The sequence below is a fragment of the Lipotes vexillifer genome, unplaced genomic scaffold (genome assembly GCF_000442215.2).
Source record: "Lipotes vexillifer unplaced genomic scaffold, Lipotes_vexillifer_v1.1 scaffold129, whole genome shotgun sequence".
NCBI classification, from domain to species: Eukaryota; Metazoa; Chordata; class Mammalia; order Artiodactyla; family Lipotidae; genus Lipotes; species Lipotes vexillifer.
In genome coordinates, this window is record NW_006777287.1 from 2,656,683 (window position 1) to 2,666,930 (window position 10,248).

Consider the following 10,248-nt stretch of genomic DNA (forward strand, 5'->3'; position numbering starts at 1 on the left):
ATGTGTTTATCATCTGTATAATTCATCTAACATTGACTAGGTCTGGCCTCCTAGAGTTAATTAACTTTCCCTATTCCTGGATAACCTACATTGAAAGCCTGGAGGGCAGGTTTTCTGTCTCTTTCATTGTATCTGCCACACTACTGGGCACACAGCTGGGCTCAAGAAACAAATGATGGCTTTGGAATTTCAGGCAGGAAACAAGTCAGAAGCCACATAATCATGGAATCTCTAATAATGACAAAAACATTGGTTAGCTATTTGAGGAGGAAGCCTTCTTCCTCGAGCAATAATTCTTACACTTCAGCGTGCATCAGAATCACCTGAAGGGCTTGTTAAAACAGTTGGGGAGCTCCCAGGATCAAGAGGGTAATGTACCTGAAAGGGGCATGAAAGTTCTGCGTACACCTATCCCCACCCCATACTTTGCCCTGTACATCCCTTCTTTTTGGCTGTTCTGGAGTTATAAACCAGTAAATGTAAGTAAAGTGTTAAACACACCAAAAACTAAAAACAGATAGTTGGGCCCCAACCCAGAGTTTCTAGTTCTGCAGGTCTGGAATGGGGCCTGATAATTTGTTTGGTACTGTGTTTTGTATGCATTAACTCATTTAATTCTCACGCAATCTTCTGAAATGGGTACTATTTCGATTCTGATTTTATGAATGGGTAGCTGGAGCAGAGAGGCCATTTGGTTGGTGGTCTGGCACTGGCCACTACCATCATCTTGGAGGTGGGTGTCTGTGTGTGTGAGCAGAGATTAGTAGGTCTTTTCTTTCTTCTCGGGTCCGAAGATGCAGAAGAGAAATTCCCTGAGAAGAAAAGTATCGAGGGTATCTACTCTGATCTTTTGGCCCCATCTGGTGGCTTCAGGTCTGACTGAACCAAGTGCTGCTCCGTTATCTCCCCCTGCTGGTGAGAATGGTGGGGTCCAACCGCCGGCCTGGGCGATTGCTTTTCCTGAGGCTGTTTTTTCTGAAGGCGGTTATACTGAGATTATTCTGAGGCGGTTAGTACCCACCCCCGCAACCCCCAGCCCCTCTTCCGTGTGTATTTGTTTTCTTTGTTTTGTTTTTTTTTCCGTTTCTGATTGGTGGGGATCTCCTATCCAATGTATAGCATTATTCCAATCCCTCTGTGGCTTGTTAAAGGTACAACATATTTTTCTAGGTATTAAAAGAGCCTTTTGCCTTATATATATAAACATATAAATATATAATTATATCCCGCGTCAGAGCTGGAGATGTTGCTGAGGGAACTTGGCTGTTAATCGGATATTTTTTCCCTGTCAAACCCACAAACTTGTCTCGAACATCTGACAAAAAAATACTTAAATATTTAAATACTTAAATTATTAACTGATGACAGAGTTTTTACGCTTCCCTCCAGGTTGTATCATTATCAGCGAGTGAATGTTTTAAAACAAAGACCGTGGAGGAGAGGAAGGGGATCTGGGAGCACGAAGCCTCTCAGGTTCCCTCACAGCCCTTGTAGCGGGTCCCCACCTCCCCCAACAAGCACACTTAAGGATCATTAAAATAGGATGAAGACTACCCTAAAATAGGATAAAGACTGCCCTAGTCTTCAGCTTTGCGGTGTAGTGTGGCCCCGTGGGGCTATCAGGGTTAGACCTTCTGTGCCTGTCTCTTTCAAATCAAGATGGCAATGGGGGTAATGAGTTCCTGTGGCCACTAGGAGGTCGCAGCTGCTTGGAAAACGTGTTTGCACACAATACAAATATCACCCCCGTACACAAGCCCACTTTGCCAAGGCGTTCCTCAAATTCAAAGGGAAATTGGTGAGTCCTTCCTGCCATACTAAAAACTGCATGTTTGTGTATATTATATTTATTGATATATTTCCTTAATGGCCCTATCATAAAGATGTGTATAGGTTCAAGGAAAGCAGTGACTGTCCAACTCTGTAGAGAACCTAACAGGGCCTCATGTACTTAGCCACTCAGTAATCAGTGATCACTTTTGGTGATGTCAGAGTGATTATGACAATAGTGATGGTGTTAAAATAATCACTCAGCATGTGTCCTCTGAAGTCCTTCTCAGTTTTATATTCACCTTGCTTTGGGGCTTATCACACTCTGCCTTGTGTTATAGTTATTTCATTAGGAGCTTTTTCCAAATACAGAAATGCTTGAGGAGAATGACTGTTTTACTCATTTTCATTTACCCTGCAAGAAATAGTACTAGGTTGGTCTATATTAGTAAGTGCTTAAGGATATCTACGTAACTGAAAATTAGTGTGTACACCTGAAACTAATATAATGTTATATGTCAATTCTATCTCAGTAAGAAAAGAAAGACAATCATTGGTAATGGCTGTTCAAGAATTGCTATGCCCAGAACCATACAGAAGTTCCTGGTCACAGCCAAGAATACTGGATCATGTTGGTCCAAACTGCCTGGCTTATTTCAATACCTTCCTAACTGGTTCCACTGAGTTTTTCCCTTGCCACTCTTCAACATAATATTTTTAGAAGAACAATATATTTTATTAACTACTGTTATTTTTATAACAGCTTTATTGAAATGTAATACAAATACCATGTAATTCACCTAACGTGTACAATTCAATGATTTTTAGTATACTCACAGAGTTGTGCAAACATCATCATAATAAATTTTAGAACATTTTCATCACCAAAAAAAAGAAACCTCATACCCTTTACCTATCACACCTCAGCTCCCCCAACCCTATACCTCATCAGCCTTAGGCAGCCACTATTCTACTTTCTGTTTCTATAGATTTGCCTATTTTGAACATTTAATATGTGGAATTATACAATATGTGGTCTTTTGTAACTGCTTTCCTTCACTTAGCATAACTTTTCCCAGTAGAGTTGTGTCAACATGTGTGAAATGTTGTTTTGTGAAGGAAGCTCATTAGAGACTCAGTCATGCAGGCACCCTCTGCCTGTATAGCACATACCAAAAGTCCAGAGTCCCAGGAGGAAAGCTGGTGTTCATCAGAAACCATGTTGTTTGCACAAACAGTTAATGTACAGTGAGCTATTCTTATCAGTTAGGGTGGTGGGAACCCTCCCCAAATTCAAGTTCCCAGATCCTAGCCAAGGGCCAAACTTGCCAGCAGGATTTTCAATTGATAGCATTCTCAGGCCTGCTATGTTAACTCTTTGCTATGCAGATTTTGATAGGGACTGCATTGATTCTGTAGATCAATTTGAGGAGAATTGCCATCTTAACAATATTAAGTATTTCAACCAAAGAACATGGGATGTCTTTACATTTATTTAGGTCTTTAATTTCTCTCAGTGATGTTTTGTGGTTTTCAGTATGCAAGTCTTTTTTTTTAAACATCTTTATTGGAGTATAATTGCTTTACAATGGTGTGTTAGTTTCTGCTTGATAACAAAGTGAATCAGTTATACATATACATATGTTCCCATATCTCTTCCCTCTTGCGTCTCCCTCCCTCCCACCCTCCCTATGCCACCCCTCAAGGTGGTCACAAAGCACCGAGCTGATCTCACTGTGCTATGTGGCTGCTTCCCACTAGCTATTGATTTTATATTTGGTAGTGTATATACGTCCATGCCACTCTCTCACTTCATCCCAGCTTACCCTTCTCCCTCCCCGTGTCCTCAAGTCCATTTTCTAGTAGGTCTGCGTCTTTATTCCCGTCCTGCTGCTAGGTTCTTTATAACCTTTTTTTTTTTTTTTTAGATTCCATATATATATATGTGTGTTAGCATATGGTATTTGTTTTTCTCTTTCTGACTTACTTCACTCTGTATGACAGACTCTAGGTCCATCCACCTCACTACAAATATCTCAATTTCGTTTCTTTTTATGGCTGGGTAATATTCCGTTGTATATATGTGCCACATCTTCTTAATCCATTCATCTGTCAATGGACACCTAGGTTGCTTCCATGTCCTGGCTATTGTAAATAGAGCTGCAATGAACATTGTGGTACCTGACGCTTTTTGAATTATGGTTTTCTCAGGGTATATGCCCAGTAGTGGGATTTCTGGGTCAAATGATAGTTCTCTTTTTAGTTTTTTAAGGAACCTCCATACTGTTCTCCATAGTGGCTGTATCAATTTACATTCCCACCAACAGTGCAAGAGGGTTCCCTTTTCTCCACACCCTCTCCAGCATTTATTGTTTGTAGATTTTTTGAAGATGGCCTTTCTGATGTGTGAGGTGATACCTCATTGTTTTTTTTTCTTGCGTTATGCGGGCCTCTCACCGTCGCGGCCCCTCCCATTTGCGGAGCACAGGCTCCGGACGCGCAGGCCCAGCGGCCACGGCTCACGGGCCCAGCCGCTCCGCGGCACGTGGGATCCTCCCGAAACGGGGCACGAACCCGCGCCTCCTGCATCGGCAGGCGGACCCTCAAGCACTGCGCCACCAGGGAAGCCCCTCATTGTAGTTTTGATTTGCATTTCTCTAATGATTGATTAGTGCTGTTGAGCATCCTTTCATGTGTTTGTTGGCATTGTTGGCAGTCTGTATATCTTCTTTGGAGAAATATCTATTTAGGTCTTCTGCCCATTTTTGGTTTGGGTTGGCTTCTTTTTGATATTGAGCTGCATGAGCTGCTTGTAAATTTTGGAGATTAATCCTTTGTCAGTTGCTTCATTTGCAAATATTTTCTCCCATTCTGAGGGTTGTCTTTTCATGTTGTTTATGGTTTCCTTTGCAGTGCAAAAGCTTTTAAGTTTCATTAGGTCCCATTTGTTAATTTTTGTTTTTATTTCCATTTCTCTAGGAGGTGGGTCAAAAAGGATCTTGCTGTGATTTATGTCATAGAGTGTCCTGCCTATGTTTTCCTCTAAGAGTTTTATAGTGTCTGGCCTTACACTTAGGTCTTTAATCCATTTTGAGTTTATTTCTGTATATGCTGGTAGGGAGTGTTCTAATTTCATTCTTTTCCATGTAGCTGTCCAGTTTTCCCAGCACCACTTATTGAAGAGGCTGTCTTTTCTCCGTTGTATATTCTTGCCTCCTTTATCAAAAGTAAGGTGACCATATGTGTGTGGGCTTATCTCTGGGCTTTCTATCCTGTTCCATTCATCTATATTTCTTTTTCTGTGCCAGTATCATACTGTCTTGATCACTGTAGCTTTGTAGTATAGTCTGAAGTCAGGGAGCCTGATTCCTCCAGCTCTGTTTTTCTTTCTCAAGATTGCTTTGGCTATTCAGGGTCTTTTGTGTTTCCGTACAAATTGTGTAACTTTTTGTTCTAGTTCTGTGAAAAATGCCATTGGTAGTTTGATAGGGATTGCATTGAATCTGTAGATTGTTTTGGGTAGTATAGTCATTTTCACAAGGTTGATACTTCCAATCCAAGAACATGGTATATCTCTCCATCTGTTGGTATCATCTTTAATTTCTTTCATCAGTGTCTTATAGTTTTCTGCATACAGGTCTTTTGTCTCCTTAGGTAGGTTTATTCCTAGGTATTTTATTCTTTTTGCTGCAATGGTAAATGGGAGTGTTTCCTTAACTTCTCTTTCAGATTTTTCATCATTAGTGTATAGGAATACAAGAGATTTCTGTGCATTAATTTTGTATCTGGCAACGTTACCAAATTCATTGATTAGCTCTAGTAGTTTTCTGGTGGCATCTTTAGGATTCTCTCTGTATAGTATCATGTCATCTGCAAACAGTGACAGCTTTACTTCTTCTTTTCCAATTTAGATTTGCATGTATCTTTTTGAGTTAGTGTTTTTATTTTTTAAATAGATATATACCCAGGAGTGGAATTGCTGAGTCATATGTTAGTTCTACTTTTAGTTTTTCGAGAAACCTTTATATTGTTTTCCACAGTGGCTGCACCAATTTACGTTCCCACCAACAGTGTACTAGGGTTCCCTTTCCTCAACATCCTCAGAAACACTTGTTATGTGTTGTCTTTTTTTTTTTTTTTCAGTATGGGGGCCTCTCACTGTTGTGGCCTCTCCCGTTGTGGAGCACAGTCTCCAGATGCACAGGCTCAGTGGCCATGGCTCACGGGCCCAGCCGTTCTGTGGCATGTGGGATCTTCCCGGACCGGGGCATGAACCTGTGTCCCCTGCATCGGCAGGGGGACTCTCAACCACTGCGCACCAGGGAAGCCCTATGTGTTGTGTTTTTGATGATAGCCGTTCTGACAGGTGTGAGGTGGTGTCTCATTGTAGTTTTGATTTATTATGCATTTCCCTGATGATTAGCAATGTTGAGCATCTTTTCATGTACCTCTTGGCTATCTGCATTTCCCCTTTGGAAAAATGTCCATTCCGGTCTTCTGTCCATTTTTTTTTTTTTTTGCGTTACGCGGGCCTCTCCCTGTTGCGGCCTCTCCCGTTGCAGAGCACAGGCTCTGGACCCGCAGGCTCAGCGGCCATGGCTCACGGGCCCAGCCGCTCTGCGGCATGTGGGATCTTCCCGGACTGGGGCACGAACCCGTGTCCCCTGCATCGGCAGGCGGACTCTCAACCACTGCGCCACCAGGGAAGCCCTGTCCATTTTTTAATTAGAATGTTTGTGTTTTTGATGTTGAGTTGTATATAGCTTTTTTAGTGCATATTCTAGGTGTTACATTATATATACACAACATATCACAATCTACTGGAGTTGACATTTTATCAGTTTGAGGAAGCCTAGAAACTTTTCCTCCCTTTACTCTCCTACATTTATATTATTGTTTTAAACATTTCCTCTACATACATTGAGAACCATATCAGACAGTTATACATTTTGCTATAACTGTCAGACATAATTGAGAAAGCAGCATCAGCAGGAGTCTGTTGTATCTACCTGTATTTTTACTCTTTTCACTGTTCTTTCTCCCTGATGTTACAAGATTCCTTCTATTACTATTTTTCCTACTTTGTAAACTTTCTATTCTTTTAAGGGGGGCATCCGAGAATGACTTGATTTCCCCTTCACTCCTGAAGGATATTTTACTTGGATATAGAATTCTGAGCTGACAGCTCTTTTTTTTTTAGTACTGGGAAAATACTGTCACCTTCTTCTGGCCTGCATGGTTTCTGATAAGAAATCTATTGTCATTCAACAGAATTTTGCTCTGTTAGAAAGGTGTCATTTCTCTCTTGCTGCTTTCAAGGTTTTTGTTTTGTTTTTTCTTTAGTTTTCAGAAGTTTGATTATGATGTGTCTTTGTTTGAATTTCTTTGAGTTTACCCTGTTTGGGGTTCACTTAGCTTCTTGAATCTGGAGGTTTATGTCTCTCTCAAATTTGGAAAACTTGCCTAAGTATTTTTGTAGGAAAGATTACCAGAAGCAGAATCTCTGGGTAAAAGAGTTCAAACTTTAAAAATTCATTAGAGGGCTTCCCTGGTGGTGCAGTGGTTAAGAATCTGCCTGCCAATGCAGGGGACACGGGTTTGAGCCCTGGTCCGGGAAGATCCCACATGCAACGGGGCAACTAAGCCCGTGGGCCACAACTACTGAGCCTGCACTCTAGAGCTCGCACGCCTAGAGACTCTGCTCCACAACAAGAGAAGCCACTGCAATTAGAAGCCTGCGCACTGCAATGAAGAGTAGTCCCTGCTCACCACAACTAGAGAAAGCCCGCATGCAGCAATGAAGACCCAATGCAGCCAAAAAAAGAAAACAAAAATCACTAGATATTTTCAAATAACCCTCCCAAAGTTAGTGGAAGTTTTTATTTCTGCTGGCAATGAATAAAAATGCCTGTTTACGTACCCCTTTACCAACAGAAATAATTATTAATCTATTAAACCTTTGCCAATGTCCTAAACAAAACAATGCATTGTTGTTTTAATCTACATTTCTTTTTAGTGAAATTGAGCATATTTTTATGTTTATTGACCATTTGTATTTCTTCTCTAATTGTTCATTTTCTTGTCAAATTTTTTGGTGTGTGGTTCATCTTTTTCTTGCTGATCATGCAATTCTCTTTGTACATTTTGGAAATTATTCCTTTGTCATTCATGTTGACAATGTTTTTGGCCAATTTGTTGTTAAGTTTTTTAACCCTGTTTTTGTTTTTGTTTACTTGTTTTGCCAAACAAAAATTAAAAATTTTTAGCTACTAAAATTTGTTGAGCCTGTTGCTATCTCTAAATTTTTGTCCTGTTTAGAAAGGTTTTTCTTTCTACAAGATTATAAAAAATTTTAAAAATATTTTGTCTAGTATTTCCATGGTTTCATTTTCACAATTAAATCTTGGATCCATGTGAAATATATTTTCATGTAAAAGTGAGGTAGGTAAGAGCAGATCTTTCCTGTCAGGTTTTAATATAGGGATGTAGTGGGGAGGGGAAAGGAGAGTTCGTGAAAGGGTTGTATGCCTGGGTGGAGGGAAATATTGGAAAATGGTAGAGTCAAAGGGCTGTCTCCTCTTTTCTTAGTGTTCCCTCTGAGTGCTACCCAAAGGAAAGGTTAAGTCCACTGGAGGTTTGAAGGTTGCGAGCAAAAAAAATTTTGATTTTTGGAAAATTATAATTTTTACTCAATAACTTTTTTGTTTTTGTGAGGAAGTGGAAAGAAACAGGAAAAATAAAATTGCTTGTTTTGTGATTTTTGTGTTGCTATTGTTTTGGTGGATGGACCTTTTCCTCTTTTGACTAAAGAAGACTTGTGACTTGTGTTAATACTATATTTCCATTATAGTGCATCCCAGTGGGACACTTGTCCACAGCGATGACGCTTAAAGGAATATACTCCTTTACTTGGTTAACAAATATTAATATTTTTCAGCCATCTGTCAAGGAGGCAGGTATGGGGTAGTGCTTATGTGTTTGGTCTCTGGAATCAGACTGCTTGGGTTTGAATCCCAATCCAATAGCTTGCTAGCTGTGTGATCTTGGGCAAGTTACTAAACTTCTCTGTACTTCAAGTTCCTCTTCTGCAAAACAGGGACATTAACAACTCATTGTATTGTTGTGAGTGTCAGAACAGTGTCAAACATATTGTAAGCAATTGATAAATGTGAACTCTTTTTAATACTAATCACTGGAGATAAGAGCACAGTAGGTGCAGTCCTTGCAGTTGTGGACCTTCCATTCTTGAGTGAGGAGGCAGGTTAAAAAATTACAAATAGCAATAATTACTCTAAAAGAAACGTAAGGACCTAAATGGGAAGGAAATCTAAAAAGGAGTGGATATATGTATACATATGACTGATTCACTTTGCTGTACAGCAAGAAACTAACACAACATTGTAAAGCAAATATACTCCAATAAAAATTAAAAGAAAAAAGAAATGCAAGGGGCTGAGGTAAAATATTAGGGAGTGGGAGAAGAATCCTACTCTAGATAACATGGTCAAGGAAGGCCTCTCTGAAGAGTGGATATTTAAGGTGAGACTTAAAGCATGAGAAAAAAAAAGTAATTTAAAGAAGAGAGGGAAGAATGTTTCTGACAGTGGGAACGTCATGTGCAAAGTTCCCGAGAAGAGGGATTTTCTATATATTCAAAGTTTGGGAAGAAGATCATTATGGCTGGAATGGAGTAAATGAGAAAGAGAGTGGTATGAGACAAGGTTAGTGAGATAGGCGGGACTTGTAGGCCAGGGTAAGGAGTCTGGATTTATTTTAAGTTCTGTGGGAAACCACAAAAGCAGGAGAGGGACATGATACCTATTTTTTTTTAAAAAAAAGACTGATCATGTTGTATTGTATTTGCATTAGAGAAGAGCCAGATTGGAAAGGGGGAGAGCAGCTTGGAAGCTTTTGACTGTGGTCCAATCGAGAGACTATGGTTATAGTGGATATGGAGGGAAGCGGATGGATATAAAATATATTTTTGAGGTAGAATCAACAGCACTTGCTGAAGGATTGGATTTGGTAGGGTAAGGTGGTGGAAAAGAGTTTGAATCAAGGATGATACCCAGGTTTCTGGCTTGATTAACAGGCTTGATGTGCTACCAGTTTCTGAAACGGCGGACATTGGAGGAAGGATCAGGTTTGGTGAAGGTTGTGAATACGTTAAGTTTGAGGTGTCTATTAGACATCCAAGTGGAGATGTGGAGTAGTCAGTTGGATTTATGAGTCTGGAGTTCAGGGCCAGCTTTTAGATGCTACTTAAAGTCATGGATCTGGATGTGATAACCTAGGGATATTAAAAAGAGAAGAGGGCCTGGGATCATGTGACTATTTTCCATTTAATGTAGAAGCTATGAGATACTAAAAGGAGAATGGACTAATAATAAGTGTAAAGATGCAGTTTAGTGGTAGAGTATCTGTTGTATATGCAGGAATTCCTAGATTTTATTCCTGGCATCTCCATTCTCTCTTTCC